The sequence below is a fragment of the Malaclemys terrapin genome, chromosome 16 (assembly GCF_027887155.1).
Source record: "Malaclemys terrapin pileata isolate rMalTer1 chromosome 16, rMalTer1.hap1, whole genome shotgun sequence".
Taxonomy (NCBI): domain Eukaryota; kingdom Metazoa; phylum Chordata; order Testudines; family Emydidae; genus Malaclemys; species Malaclemys terrapin.
In genome coordinates this window covers 14810406-14826618 of record NC_071520.1, presented here as the reverse complement: position 1 = coordinate 14826618, position 16213 = coordinate 14810406, and the positions used below count along the sequence as shown (strand labels likewise).

The following is a 16213-nucleotide window of genomic DNA, read 5'->3' as shown; positions in this document are numbered from 1 at the left end:
CTTGGGTTAAAACAGAACTGGAAAACCATAGGCTATGGCTCACCTACCCTCTGAATTACAGGTCAGTCATGACACTTGATGACAACAACTACACAGCAGATTAGTTCCCCAATATGGTTACAGTTGTTCCAATTTGCAGTGTGGATGGACCCTTAATTGTGTTCCTTCTAACTGGATTAAAAAGACGTTAGTAGTAATTAATAATGTCTAGCTCTTCTATAGCACTTTGCGTCAGTAGGTCTCAAAGTACTTTACAAAGGAGGTCAGTACATTATCCCCATTTTATAGATGGAGAAACTGAGGCACAGAGCGGTGGAGTGACTTGCCTCTGGTCACCAAGAAGGTCAGTGGCATAATGGGGAATATAGCCTAGTTTGCCTGAGTTCCAGTGCTCTATCCACTAGGCAAAACTGCCTCCACTATAGACAGCTTCCCTCTACACTTCTAATTGAAACTGTGCAGTAACCAGGTTCCCTGACTAGCGCAGCAATTGTAGCGTAGACAGGTAACTGAGGTATAAAGCCCTACATGGTGTCGTCAGGTTCTCATGACACGTTGCTACCCACAGTGAGAATGAAGTTAAACTATCATGAGAAACTCGCTCTGTGTGGATAGTTTTCCTGTGTTGCACTTTAAAAAGCTGAAGATGTCTTACTGTATGTACTTTTATGGTCCACAGCTGAGCATCTCACAGCTTTAATGTACCTATCCTCACAATCCCCCTGGGAGGCAGGGCTGTGCTGTTAGGGATGGGGAATGGAGGCAGAGACTAAGGGCAGGCCTTCACTACGGGGGGGGGGGGTGTCGATTTAAGATACGCAAATTCAGCTACACGACTAGCGTAGCTGAATTCGACGTATTGCAGCCGACTTACCCCACTGTAGGGACGGCGGCAAAATCGACCTCTGCGGCTTCCCGTCGACGGCGCTTACTCCCACCTCCGCTGGTGGAGTAAGAGCGTCGATTCGGGGATCGATTGTTGCGTCCTGACGGGACGCGATAAATCGATCCCCGAGAGGTCGATTTCTACCCGCCGATTCAGGCGGGTAGTGTAGACCTAGCCTAAGTGCCTTGCCTCTGCTCCGGGTCACACGGAGAGCCTGTGGAGGGGGGACTCGACCCTGTGTCTCCCGAGTCCTATGCTAGTGCTCTAGCCACTGGACTATTGTTCCTCTCAAGATAACACCCGATTTCAGCAAGAAAATCCTGATTGTTATTAAAACCTTCTACAGTCCCTCCCTTTGTCTCTTTCCAGATTTCACTTTCTCTAAAGAATTTGTGGGTCACATTTAAAGATTAAGATTCTAGGCTAAACTGGCCCAAATCGGGCCAAACACTAGTGCATCTGCAAATTTTGCATTCATGTTTTCTACCCCAGTTCGTCTGTGGGCACAAAGCTGAGAGCCTGCACCTCCAGCTGCAGGTACGCAGAGGCTCTGTTGTATCCACGGTGATCCTGTGTTTGTTTCGTATTGCCGTATATTGACATGGGAGTAATCCTGATATCCCACGTGCAGGAATGTGGCAAAGGTGACCTCTGTTGGAGACCATCCAGCCTTTGCTTCAGCACCATGCCAAATACACCAGGGGTAAATGGATACATGTTTGAACAGCATCCATTTCCCCCCCTCTGTTTGGAATTCCCATCTTTGAGACCAGTTCCTTTTGGCTGGTCTGTTGAGAATTTGTCTTTAAACTAGGGCTGTGGCATGTGAATTAGTGGGGTGTTGGAGTCAGGAGAGATGGGTTCAAACCCTGACTCTGCCACTGACTAGCTGTGTGACATTGGGCCAGACTTGAATTCTCCATGTGCCTCAGTTTCCCCATCTGTAGAATGGGGTTAATGATACTTGGCCGCTTTGAGATTTGCCATACAGTGTAAGTTGGTAACAGTAACAAAAATGGGCCTGATCTAAATTCAGTCAAGGAAGTCTGTGGAAAGACTCCCATTACATGAGTGAGCTTTGAATCATGCCCCATATTCACATTAATATCCTTAATTGCAATGGACATTATTCCCTTCCCTGCTGGTCTGGGTCCCCCACTTTCCCAGAGCCTGGGAGCAGGCACCAAGCAGGCCATGCTCCTAATAATTCGCTTTCTGTGCCCTCTTAGCTCTGTCTCTGTGATTGAACCCCTCTGCCAGGCATTGTTGTCTAACCTTCTGCATCCCTCCTCTCCGCACCCCCTGTGCTCTTTTGACAGAGGTGGCTAAGATTTTGCCAGATTCCTTTAAAAGGGACTTTAAGGACCCCTGGAGAAGACCTCACGTGCTGGCGAAGGAGAAGCAGCCAAGGTAGGTGAGGCACATCACGGAGCACACTGTCCCCTTCTCAGGGTGATTCTTTCTGTGACAAGCGCTGCTGACCTGGCTCAGCCTGACTCTTAAGTAAGAACTGCAGAATAAACGCCGCCCTCCTGTATGGCGAGGAGAAGACAGTGACCAATCCTGAAGTCCTCCCCAAATACTCTGCAGGGAAATCAGCATTGTATCTTGGCTCTTCTTGGACAAGCGCTGCTAAATGTGTCATAAGCACCAATCCTGCATCTGCCCCTGAGAGATGGACAGATGAGCTAATAGGTGTCTAATGTCTGTGATTCCAGCATGGTCATTACCTGGGCCGAGTTTGGGGAGGGAACTAGATCTGCATGAATTCTGCTGTTAAAAGGGACGGCGCTCTCTGCTGAGGGGTGTCTTCAGAGACATTGCACACAGCCAGGTTGGAGAAGAGGGGCGATTCTTTCTCCTTCTCCGTGCCTCAAGTGAGGCTCCTAGATTCATATTTGGGCCCCAGTCCAATGGTGCACCTCAGCACGTGCCAAAGTCCTTTCTATTTCGGTGCCATGTACTTAACTGCTTTGCTAAATTGGGGCCTTGCACAGCTCCGTTAGTAGCCTGTTTGTCAAAGGCTCTGAACTCCCAACAGCCTCCAGGGAAGTCCATGAGAGTCAAAAGTCTTCGTATCTCTGAAAACTAGGCCACGTATTTAAGCAGCTAAAGATGACTGTGGAAGCCTAACTTTAGGTATGTTGGTGATGGAGATTGCTCAAACCTTCATCCCTGTTTCTACTGAGAATCCAGAGCAGAGCAACAAAAATAATCCTGATCTACGAGGGGAGGTTACAAACCCTGGGGAATGTTTAGTCTTGAGAAAAGCAGAGTGAAGTCTTCAGACTGATAAGTCTTCAGATATGTAAAGGCTGTTTATAAAGGGGAGTGGGATCGTTTGCTCTTCATAGCCACGTCGGGTAGGACAAGCAGTAATGAGCTTAATCTGCAGCAAAGGAGATTTAGGTTGGATGTTAGGAAAAACATCCATACTGGAGCAGGTTACCTAAGGAGGTTGTGGACTCCCTGACGCTGGAGGTTTTTCAGAACAGGTTAGACCAACACCTGGAGGGGATGATCTATGTTTCTTTGGTCATGCCTCAGCAGAGGGCCATGGACTAGCTGACCTCTCAAGGTCCCTTCCACCCTACATTTCTGAGATTCTATGTAGCAGGGCTAGGACAGCTCATCTAACCTATCTACATCCTGGATCCCTGAAGACAGGCATTGACCACAGGCATGTGCTTCTAAAGCCTTTGTTCTTCCCTTCAGAACCTTTGGGAGAACCGTCCAGCTCCCTTCCATACCGGGGCGGCTGCCGTATGTGTATGCCCTTGGCATCCTCCTCCTGGGAGCTCCTCAGCTCCTTTCCAGAGACGCTGCTCGTGGCATAACTTGTTCTGTTTTGTGCTCTCCATTAATAATAGGAAGGTGCCGGGGCCTAGGGGCAAGATCTACAGATTAGGGCTCAGGAGATCTGTGTCCTACCCTCAGCTCTGCCACTGGTCTGCTGTGTGACCTTCGAGTCACTTCTGCTCTCTGCCCGAGTTCCCCACTTGGAAAATCGGGCTAAAGATGCTCCTGTGTAGGGTGCTAGATAAGAGTTCTTATTAACACAGAGACATTTTGCTGGCATTGAGGGTTCAGCCAGGGGGGTTAATAATAGTACGTTGTGCTTTTAATTCTGCGACGTTCACGTCTGCAAAGCACTGCACAAATGTTAGTTAATCCTCCCAGCCCCTGTTATCCTCATCCAGATCGGGAAACCGAGGCACTGCTAAGCGAGTTCACCAAGACTCAACGGGAGACAGCGTCTGAGCTGGGAGCAGAAACCTCGTGTCCCTGGCTCCCAGTACTGTGGTCAGTTCACACTGCCTCGCTGGGGACCTAAGAAAAGCCCAGTTATAACAACAGCCCAGCAGAGCTCAGATTATACTCCTGACAGAGCTATTCGTAGCTGGGGCCCTGCTCCGGTCCCCTTTCTTCCTTGGTCAGGAGAGAAGAGGCTGTCTGGAATGAATGAATAAAAGTAAACTAGCGGGTCCTTTTTGAATGGCGCTGAGCCCCCAGGGCTGGAAACAGCACATGGAACAAAAACCCTTCTTATTTACAAATCTCCTCCGGTCCAATGACTGTGTTCTCGGCCCCCTCTGTTGTAGAGCTCTAGCGAGGCATCCTGCCCTCTGCCAGGGAAGTTCTCTCTGGTGCCAGCCCAGGAGACAGATCTGGGATTCTGAAATGGGGGAACGGCTGGTCAGGGTAGGAGGAAAGCTGGAAAGAATTGGGAAGGTTTTTATGGGGGAGGGGGAGAACGGCTGAGTGGGAATGGGGAGCTCCTGTGGGATGATTGGGGAAGTTTCTTAGCAGGCGGGAGAAGATCTGAGGCCTCATCTGCCACTGGGCTCTTTTTTGTGATGCATCAGGAAGTGTTTTTGCATGAAACACCCTGCAAAACTCAGCTGCAATTGTTTGTTCATTAGAGACAGGCCCACGTCTCCAGGTCTGGATCTAGAATGTGAACCAGCCAAAGGTTCGGGGTGTTCATAGCCAGAGTTTGGGATCAGCCTGGTATGTAGAAAGGGGCCAGTTCTGGATCTGAACCTCCCCGAAGTTCGTGAGTGTTTAGGTCTCAGGAGAGATGGGCCTGAAGCAGACTCTGTTTGAAGGTGATAGACTCAACCCCACCAAGGTTTATCCCAATGCAGGGACCCCATACAGGCCCATTCACAGGCGTTGGGGCAGCTGCGCTGGAAGAAGCTCACAGCCAGGGGAAGATAAGTACTTTCTGTTCGCTCTTAGACATTTCTTCATGGGGTGCCCTTGCTGCAGAAACATTGGCGGCCAGCCAGGGTTGGCCTGAGGGTCCCACCCCTCCCATGGCACCCAAGTGGGTGGTGCCAGCTGCCCCATGTATGGTATGACTGTGCTGTGTCCTGGCTTGGGACCCCAGGAGCGGGAGGACTGGCTTTGTGGCCATCTCCTGGTGACCTGAATTGTTCCTCCTTTGAAGGCCTGTGGATTAGTGTGTGCTGGGTATAGGACGCTGCACGCTCAGGAGAACTTGTGCAGCTTGTTGGGAGTCCAGACGTGTTCCTGCACCAAGGCACCCCCAGGCCCGTTGGGCTGTGACCCTCGTAGCTCCCTGGACTCTCCTTTGATCTGGTTCTAGGGCAAGGGTAATATTGGGCCATGGAAGGGCAAAAGGCAGACTTGCCTCCTGGCTAAAGAAATCAGCTCACAGGAGTTCTCTGAGAGCGGTGGAAAGACGTGTTGGGCATCAAGTCCCTTTCCCTGCCAGGGCGGGACTGGCCCTCCAGGGATGTTTCCTAGTGTAGGTTAATTTTCAGTTGTGTTCTGATTGCCAGCAGCCCAGCAGCGAGGGGTGGAAAGGCAGACGCTGGGAGAGCCAAGTCGAGTTAAGAATGAGGCTGGACAAGACCCCGCTCCCCATCGAGTGTTGCTCTTCAGCTCGGCTTCTCCTCACCCAGCCCCCTGGCAGCTGCTGCAGCCTGTGCTGCTAACTCAACAGGGAGACTCTTCTCTGAGGGGCTCTGTGCTGTCGTCTCAGGAATCCCGTTCCAGCACTGAAGAAAGCCCTGTCCCTTCGGCCTCGCTGGGGCTCTGCCGTACCACGGGCTGCTAGGGACTTTCCGCACAGTCCCTACCAAGCTTGCTTGCCCCTCACCTCTAGTCTTGCTGCCACAGCTACCTTGCAGGTTCTCCTGGGGGGTGTTAAATTCTGACAGTAGCTTGTGGCACTTCTGATAAATCTGTAGAATTGCCAGCATATCTGGAACCACCCGTGTTTGGAAGCAGGCGAGCCCGTGACTCCCCCACGTGTCCTTGTGGGCATTTCCGGTGATCACGCAATCCCATCAGCCATGGCATTGAGTGCACGGTGCTGCTACCGGGCTTCGAGGCGAGTCTATCCGGAAACCGCGCTTTAAATACGCAAATGCTAGAATTTGCACTGGTAGTCGCCCCTTCAGTCCACGCATGGAAACTGTGCCATGTGATCTGGCTGACCAATCGAAACGAAAGAGCAAATAGTGACCAGTCACAGAGGAGTGTTCACGGTCGATCCAGAGAACTAAAACAAGATGTGCAAGTCATTTCGGATCTCGACTAGACCGTGACCTGCTTGTAAGTGTTCCAGGAGGAGAAGGGATTAAATTTGTCCGGTTAATTTATTTGCTCTGTATGATTTGCTCATCTGCAAACTGCAGCGGACTGGCAGGGAGAGGAGAGAACTGTAGTAGCGGGTGTCACATCTGGGGGGAAGGACCTGGGCGGAGTCGTGTGGGAGAAGCCAGCTAGTACGTGATGTTGCTTTGTTCCGCCCGCATGGAACAGATTGCAGGATCGGGGCTTATGCTTGGTTCTGATTAACGCGATCCTCCTTTACTTCCAGAAGTACAGAGATCACACACATAGGGGAAAAAACTATTTAACAAGTGAGACTTATTTGTATCTCGACATTCTCAGTGGTGTTGGCCAGTAGATGTAGGCAGCCATCTAGTGCAGTCGCAGGATGTGAGCTGCAAATGCCCCTTCTGAAAGCCTCTTAAAGGCGTGGGTGAGAAGTACAGTCACAAACCCATCACACTGATGAAAAATCATTGTTACCAATGTTTGTTCCCAAAAGCACATCTGCTGTTAATTAGGAAACGCTGAACCGCTGCCTTGGGGACCACGTTACACAAGGTGGGTCTGAAATGCATCATTTGCATGCTGGCTTCTGAGCGTGTCCATGTTGAGCATGCCATGACCTATGGAAAACAATCTTGGGGCTAGAGCGGAGTGTCACAAACAGCATAGACCTGACTTCTGGGGTGCGGGGGCGAGGCGGGCCCTGGGACCCCTGCATTCAAACCAGCTCCAGTGCAGACTGGCTCAAGGAGTGACTTCGTGCTCCATCTCCACAGAGAATACAGGGGGGGGGGGGCACCAGCCCAGATTGCCAGCTGGTGTCAATTGGTCTTGCTTCAGTCAAGCTATGCTGACTTATGCCAGTTGAACATCTGTCCCAGAGAGTGGTTTCAAACTGCTCAACTATTGACAGATGCATCCTGATGGATTTGCAGGTGAATCCCTTTAAGCAAAAGGATTGAGTTCCTCTTTAGAGCTGGTGTAGTCAGTTTGTCTGATATCAGGGGGTAGCCGTGTTAGTCTGTATCTACAAAAACAACAAAGAGTCTGGTGGCACCTTAAAGACTAACAGATTTATTTGGGCATAAGCTTTCGTGAGTAAAAACCTCACTTCTTCGGATGCATAGAGTGAAAGCTACAGATGCAGGCATTATATACAGACACATGGAGAGCAGGGAGTTACTTCACAAGTGGCGAACCAGTGTTGACAAGGCCAATTCAATCAGGGTGGATGTAGTCCACTCCCAATAATAGATGAGGAGGTGTCAATTCCAGGAGAGGAAAAGCTGCTTCTGTAGTGAGCCAGCCACTCCCAATCCCTATTCAAGCCCAGATTAATGGTGTTGAATTTGCAAATGAATTTTAGTTCTGCTGTTTCTCTTTGAAGTCTGTTTCTGAAGTTTTTTTGTTCAATGACAGTGACTTTTAAATCTGTGATAGAATGACCAGGGAGATTGAAGTGTTCACTTACTGGCTTGTGTATGTTACCATTCCTGATGTCCGATTTGTGTCCATTTATTCTTTTGCGGAGGGACTGTCCGGTTTGGCCAATGTACATGGCAGAGGGGCATTGCTGGCACATGATGGCATATATGACATTAGTGGATGTGCAGGTGAATGAGCCCCTGATGGTGTGGCTGATGTGGTTGGGTCCTCTGATGCTGTTGCCAGAGTAGATATGGGGACAGAGTAGGCAACGAGGTTTGCTACAGGGATAGGTTCCTGGGTTGGTGTTTCTGTGGTGTGGTGTGTAGTTGCTGGTGAGTATTTGCTTCAGGTTGGGGGGTTGTCTGTAAGCAAGGACTGGCCTGCCTCCCAAGGTCTGTGAGAGTGAGGGATCATTTTCCAGGATAGGTTGTAGGTCGTGGATAATGCGCTGGAGAGGTTTTAGCTGGGGGCTGTATGTGATGGCCAGTGGTGTTCTGTTATTGTCCTTGTTGGGCCTGTCCTGTAGTAGGTGATTTCTGGGTACCCGTCTTGCTCTGTCAATCTGTTTCCTCACTTCCCCAGGTGGGTATTGTAGTTTTACGAATGCTTGATAAAGATCTTGTAGGTGTTTGTCTCTGTCTGAGGGGTTGGAGCAAATTCGGTTGTATCTTAGGGCTTGGCTGTAGACAATGGATCGTATGATGTGTCTTGGATGGAAGCTGGAGGCATGTAGGTACGTATAGCGGTCAGTAGGTTTCCGGTATAGGGTGGTGTTTATGTGACCATCACTTATTTGTACTGTAGTGTCCAGGAAGTGGATCTCTTGTGTGGACTGGTCCAGGCTGAGGTTGATGGTGGGGTGGAAATTGTTGAAGTCCAGGTGGAATTCTTCAAGGGCCTCCTTTCCGTGGGTCCATATGATGAAGATGTCATCAATGTAGCGCAAGTAGAGGAGGGGCATTAGGGGACGAGAGCTGAGGAAGCGTTGTTCTAAGTCAGCCATAAAAATGTTGGCATACTGTGGGGCCATGCGGGTACCCATAGCAGTGCCACTGACTTGAAGGTATAAGTTGTCCCCAAATCTGAAGTGGTTGTGGGTGAGGACAAAGTCACAAAGCTCAGCCACCAGGCTTGCTGTGGCCTCATCAGGGATACTGTTCCTGACAGCTTGTAGTCCATCCTCATGTGGAATATTGGTATAAAGTGCTTCTACATCCATGGTGGCCAGGATGGTGTTTTCAGGAAGAACGTCAATGCACTGTAGTTTCCTCAGGAAGTCGGTGGTGTCTCGAAGATAGCTGGGAGTGCTGGTAGCATAGGGTCTGAGGAGAGTGTCCAAATAGCCAGATAATCCTGCTGTCAGAGTACCAATGCCTGAGATGATGGGGCGTCCAGGGTTTCCGGGTTTATGGATCTTGGGTAGCAGATAGAATACCCCTGGTCGGGGTTCTGGGGGTGTGTCCATGTAGATTTGTTCCCGTACTGTAGCTGGGAGTTTCTTGAGCAGATGGTGTAGTTTCTTTTGGTATTCCTCAGTAGGATCAGAGGATAGTGGCCTGTAGAATGTGGTCTTGGAGAGTTGCCTGGCAGCCTCCTGTTCATAATCTGACCTGTTCATTATGACTACAGCACCTCCTTTGTCAGCCCCTTTGATGATAATGTCAGAGTTGTTTCTGAGGCTGTGGATGGCATTGCGTTCTGTATGGCTGAGGTTATGGGACAAGTGATGTTGTTTGTCCACAATTTCAGCCTGTGCACGTCTGCGGAAACACTCTATGTAGAGGTCCAGTCTGTCATTTCGACCATCAGGAGGAGTCCACGCAGAGTTCCTCTTCTTGTAGTGTTGGTAGGAAGGTTCCTGTGGGTCAGTGCACTGTTCAGTGGTGCGTTGAAAATATTCCTTGAGTCGGAGACGACGAAAGTAGGCTTCCAAATCACCGCAGAACTGTATCATGTTCGTGGGGATGGTGGGACAGAAAGAGAGTCCCCGAGATAGGACAGACTCTTCTGCTGGGCTAAGTGTGTGGTTGGAAAGATTGACAATGTTGTTAGATGAGTTGAGGGTACCATTGTTATAGCCCCCAGTAGCAGGTATTAGTTTAGATAGCTTACAGTCCTTTTTCCACTGTAGAGAAGTGAAATGTGCATTGTAAATGGCTTGTCTCATTTTTGTAAAGTCCAGCCACGTTGAAGTTTGTGTAGAAGGCTGGTATTGTATGAGAGTCTCCAGTTCTGAGAGCTCATTCTTGATCTTCTCCTGTCTGCTGTACAGGATGCTGATCAGGTGGTTCCTCAGTTTCTTTGAGAGTGTGTGGCACAGTCTCTCACCATACTCAGTGTAGTATGTTGATTGCAATGGATTTTTTACCTTCAGTCCTTTTGGTATGATGTCCATCTGTTTGCATTTGGAGAGGAAGATGATGTCTGTCTGTATCTGTGCAAGTTTTTTGTTGAGGTTGATGGATTTCCACTCCATACGGCTAAATTTAGTGCCTTGCATGTTGTCAAGTATCAGGGGGTAGCCGTGTTAGTCTGTATCTACAAAAACAACAAAGAGTCTGGTGGCACCTTAAAGACTAACAGATTTATTTGGGCATAAGCTTTCGTGAGTAAAAACCTCACTTCTTCGGATGCATAGAGTGAAAGCTACAGATGCAGGCATTATATACAGACACATGGAGAGCAGGGAGTTACTTCACAAGTGGCGAACCAGTGTTGACAAGGCCAATTCAATCAGGGTGGATGTAGTCCACTCCCAATAATAGATGAGGAGGTGTCAATTCCAGGAGAGGAAAAGCTGCTTCTGTAGTGAGCCAGCCACTCCCAATCCCTATTCAAGCCCAGATTAATGGTGTTGAATTTGCAAATGAATTTTAGTTCTGCTGTTTCTCTTTGAAGTCTGTTTCTGAAGTTTTTTTGTTCAATGACAGTGACTTTTAAATCTGTGATAGAATGACCAGGGAGATTGAAGTGTTCACTTACTGGCTTGTGTATGTTACCATTCCTGATGTCCGATTTGTGTCCATTTATTCTTTTGCGGAGGGACTGTCCGGTTTGGCCAATGTACATGGCAGAGGGGCATTGCTGGCACATGATGGCATATATGACATTAGTGGATGTGCAGGTGAATGAGCCCCTGATGGTGTGGCTGATGTGGTTGGGTCCTCTGATGCTGTTGCCAGAGTAGATATGGGGACAGAGTAGGCAACGAGGTTTGCTACAGGGATAGGTTCCTGGGTTGGTGTTTCTGTGGTGTGGTGTGTAGTTGCTGGTGAGTATTTGCTTCAGGTTGGGGGGTTGTCTGTAAGCAAGGACTGGCCTGCCTCCCAAGGTCTGTGAGAGTGAGGGATCATTTTCCAGGATAGGTTGTAGGTCGTGGATAATGCGCTGGAGAGGTTTTAGCTGGGGGCTGTATGTGATGGCCAGTGGTGTTCTGTTATTGTCCTTGTTGGGCCTGTCCTGTAGTAGGTGATTTCTGGGTACCCGTCTTGCTCTGTCAATCTGTTTCCTCACTTCCCCAGGTGGGTATTGTAGTTTTACGAATGCTTGATAAAGATCTTGTAGGTGTTTGTCTCTGTCTGAGGGGTTGGAGCAAATTCGGTTGTATCTTAGGGCTTGGCTGTAGACAATGGATCGTATGATGTGTCTTGGATGGAAGCTGGAGGCATGTAGGTACGTATAGCGGTCAGTAGGTTTCCGGTATAGGGTGGTGTTTATGTGACCATCACTTATTTGTACTGTAGTGTCCAGGAAGTGGATCTCTTGTGTGGACTGGTCCAGGCTGAGGTTGATGGTGGGGTGGAAATTGTTGAAGTCCAGGTGGAATTCTTCAAGGGCCTCCTTTCCGTGGGTCCATATGATGAAGATGTCATCAATGTAGCGCAAGTAGAGGAGGGGCACTAGGGGACGAGAGCTGAGGAAGCGTTGTTCTAAGTCAGCCATAAAAATGTTGGCATACTGTGGGGCCATGCGGGTACCCATAGCAGTGCCACTGACTTGAAGGTATAAGTTGTCCCCAAATCTGAAGTGGTTGTGGGTGAGGACAAAGTCACAAAGCTCAGCCACCAGGCTTGCTGTGGCCTCATCAGGGATACTGTTCCTGACAGCTTGTAGTCCATCCTCATGTGGAATATTGGTATAAAGTGCTTCTACATCCATGGTGGCCAGGATGGTGTTTTCAGGAATGTCTGATGTGCTCTGTCTTGGGGGACTGTATCTTAAATTGGAAGCGAGATGGGCCAGATTATTTTAATGGGCTTTTTCATCTCTCTTTTATTTTATCTGTCTAGGATTTTCCTAGTTAGCTGTAAGCCTCCCCCCTTGTAACTGATAAGCCACAGGGTAGCTGATTAACTAGCCCCCGGGCTGTAAATCCCCTTGTCACAAGCAGCGCTGTGCTCGGGCGAGTTGGGTTTGTGCAGAGCGAGGGGCAGAGGGCTGGGATCATTACATGAGGCGGGGCTCAGCACAGCTTGCACAGATCCGATTGGCGAGGTGCTCGGTAGGGTTTTAGTGCTGCTTGGAGGAGGAAATGGCTGTGTGGATGAGGGAATGAAAACAGAAGTGCGTCCTGCCGCCTCTGCATCCTGCGGGCTGCTGGGTGTGGGGAGTGGGGCGGGTCTGCACCTACGGAGGAGGCAGCCAGCCTGAAACGAGAAACACATGACCTTTGTGTATCAGGCTGTTTAGAGTCGTTCGCCCCTCAATCCTGGGCACTCAAATCCCCATCTCTGCTTTTTTTTCATCCTGTCCGGCCTCTTCTTTCCCATGCTAAGCAGCCCTGGTCCACCCCCTTTTTACTCTCATGGCCAGGTCTTCTTCCAGCCTCCTCCTGAAGGTTAGAACAAGCCCCCAGCTCTCCAGCCACAAACTCCAGCGCATCTTGGTCAGAAGTATGGAAATGGAGGAAAGCGTGAGACCAATACGAGGAAGAATAGGTGGGCAGAGCTGTGTCTTTACTGCGGTTATTACCACGAGGGCTGACCCACTCCCTGGTCCTGGGAGCATGCTTCCCAGCGTGGCTGGGCAGACGCACTAGCTGTGGTCCAGCTAGTGAGTAGCGTAGCCAGTGGAAGCGTGGCCAGTGACTTGGTCTAGCTGTCCAAATACAACCCCCTTGGCATGTATTCAGGCAGCTAATCCGAGTCCCTGCTTGCCCATGCTCCTCCCAGCTATAGCTCGAGCCGAGCTAGCGTGTGTCTACCTGGGCTGGGAAGCGCGCTCCCAGCTGCATGCAGACGTACCCGGAGTGGCCATCAGCACACGTTCTTGTGTGCTGTCCTAGGAAGCCGGCCCATAAGGAGGGGACATAGAGGCCTTATGAGTGGCTGCCTGCTCCAGCCGCAAGGAAGGGTTTAGGAGTTGGTAAGGGGGAAGTGTGGTAGTGGCTGGGGTATGGCTTGGAAGGGAGTTGGGGCATTTCTTGGAGCGGCATAGTAGCCCCAGAGCCCGGTGTGGTAATGCTAGGGCCTCCTGCTGCTGTTCCACTGACTGTCTGGCTGCCGAGTTCTCACAGCTCCGTGCCAAGTAGCGCCTTTGGGCTAATTAAGGGATGCAATCAAAGCTGTAGCTTGGAGCAACGGGGCTGGAATACAGCAGAACCCTCTGCACCTTCACCCTTGGCCTCCGCTCCTGTCGCATAATGGCTGCAGCGGTTGTCGCACCCAATCTGTGCTACCTTATCGCTCACTGGAGCAGTTGCCGTTTCAATACTTCTTAAAGGTGTTCTGTTTCTCTTTGGTTTCACCCCAGCGGGAGCTCCCAGAATGGAATTGTTCGCACCCCACAGGTCACTCTGAGAGCCACGCGTCCAAGCCCAAGAGAACAGAGACGTTTGCATTTTGATGGATGTCAGAAGTGGTTTAAATGTGCAAAAACACCCTCACAACAAAGCTCCTGTGAAATCTGGGGGAAGATGGTTGCATTCAAAACGATCATTTTGGGGGAGCAGTTTCCCAACCCTCATGCAGTGGAAAACCACCTTGCTGTCCTCCATGGCCCCGTCCCCGCCATGGGAGCTGCGTTGCTGTACTGTCTCCTTCCTGAAATTCCCTTGGATGAGTGTTTGAAACCTTCAAGTGGAGCAGAAAGTGGGAATCCGCGCAGGGCACGGCGGCTGCTTTCCTGTTCCAGCCAGGCCTAGGCAACGGCAGCTGTCGCTTGCACCTCCTCGCAGGTGTGCACGTCTCCGTTATTTTTACCTGCAGAATCTCATGGCACTTTCTTTGCAGCCGTGGCAGCTGGTGTGCTGTGAAGGGAGGGTGTGCAGGGAGAACACTCTGGGTGCTGACACACACCAATCCAGCAGCTCTGTGCACATGGGTGCCTGGGCTTCCACTCTGCGCGGAGAGAGATGTCAGAAATGTTTGCCATCGTTCTGCCCCTCGACTGGCTGCAGTTGCTTGTCTGCCTTATGTTCCTTTCCTGGCCATTCCCAGCAGCTGAGTTTATTTGAGCCTTAATCACCTCTTCAAACAGAAGGGGGGGGGGGGGGGGGCGGGACAAAACCCTGAAGGCCCCTTGGAGGAGGTGGAGGAGGCTTGGCAAGCTGACAGCTGTAAAGCAACCAGAATGCACTGGCTGACTTAAGGGAATTGCTTCAGATCAGAGCTTCCCCTCCCCCTGCCTTTGGGAAAGCACGGGCCCTGATCTCCCCAGCGGTGCAGGCAGCTTTGCTTTGAAGTGTGTGGCCTCTCTGCCTGCATCCCTTCTTCCCCCCCTCCTCCACACTGGCAGTGCCAGGGAGCCAGCCTGCAAGGGGCACCTGGAGCAGCTTCTAGCTTGTCTCTACCTGGGGTCATCGTCCTTCCGGGGAAGGCGAAATCCGCAGCAGGGGCCCGTCTGGACAAGAGCATGTTGTGGAGGTTCCTTTTGCTGTGCAGCGTGGCGGTGGGGTCACCTGACTGGTTGAGGGAGGCCCTGCTGATCAGAATGTGTCTCCCGCTCCTCTGGGGCGACTGGGATGCAGTCACGCAGAGCACAGTCAACTTGTGGAACTCCTTACCTGAGGAGGTTGTGAAGGCTAGGACTATAACAGAGTTTAAAAGAGAACTGGATAAATTCATGGTGGTTAAGTCCATTAATGGCTATTAGCCAGGATGGGTAAGGAATGGTGTCCCTAGCCTCTGTCTGACAGAGGATGGAGATGGATGGCAGGAGAGAGATCACTTGATCATTGCCTGTTAGGTTCACTCCCTCTGGGGCACCTGGCATTGGCCACTGTCGGTAGACCGGATACTGGGCTAGATGGACCTTTGGTCTGACCCGGTACGGCCTTTCTTATGTTCTTATGATTTCCTGTTTGCAGGGGGAGTGGGAAAGTCAGTGGGGCTGGCCAACCTCACAGCCAGTGCTCCTAACTCTCCTGCATGCTAGGTTGCCTCTTCCCTGTGGCCCTGCAGCAGGCAGCCTGTTCTTTCTGCAAATGGCTGCTGGGCCAGGTAGGTGGGGAGGGGAGGTGGCCAGCTGGGAGCATTTTTCATCTGCTACATTTAAAATACCTGGGGTACATTTGGGATTCATAACCCATTGGCTCCCTGCTGTCACCAGCACGTATACCCAGTTTCTTGGGCAGAGGGACCGCCCAGATTGCATGCTGCCTTCTTCCCTCGCTGGCTCCATCTCTGGGACTGGTGTGAAAAGAAGCCATCTGATTTTCAGCCCATCCTGCCCATGTTCTATGGCTTGTCCTGGCAGCATCTACCCGTGTAGTCCTGACTGCAAGGGCGCCCTGAGTCTCCTGTTCAGCATCAGCTCGTCTGCGCTCCTCAGGCCTGATCTCCATGCTCCTCCTCCGGCTTTGGTGTCCGGCCTTGTACAGAAACCCCTCTACTGTTTGGGCATGTCCAGTTCTCCCATCCATCTCTCACCATTTATCCTGGGCTGGTCAACACTGGACAACTAGGTTGGCTTAACTACATCACTTGAGGCTGTGAAAAAGTTCACGCCCTGTGCGATTGTAATTAACCCGACCGCTCGGCCGATGGAAGAATGATTCCATCAACTGAACTACTCCTTCTCGGGGAGGTGGATTTACTACAGGGATGGAAGAATCCCTCCCGTTGCCGTGGTACGTGTTCACACTACAGCGGCTGTGTCAACGTACCCTCGGAGACAAACACCCAGGCACAACGCAGTGTGTGTCTTGGGAACAGTGGCCCCTGTTTCCCTTGCCACGTGGAGTGCGCTGGGAGGCTGACCTATCTCTCTTCCTGCCTGGAACCTTCTCTGGACAATGCTCAGCATTATTGACCGCCATGATAGCATCAGGAGCAAAACTCATCCCGCTGCCTACCCAGGGCAGGGGAT

General features: G+C 50.8%; 1 pseudogene; it reads left to right on the top strand.

Moving 5' to 3' along the window:
• Positions 1–16213, top strand: part of LOC128824898 (somatomedin-B and thrombospondin type-1 domain-containing protein-like) — a 36481-nt pseudogene that overhangs the window by 16628 nt on the left and 3640 nt on the right.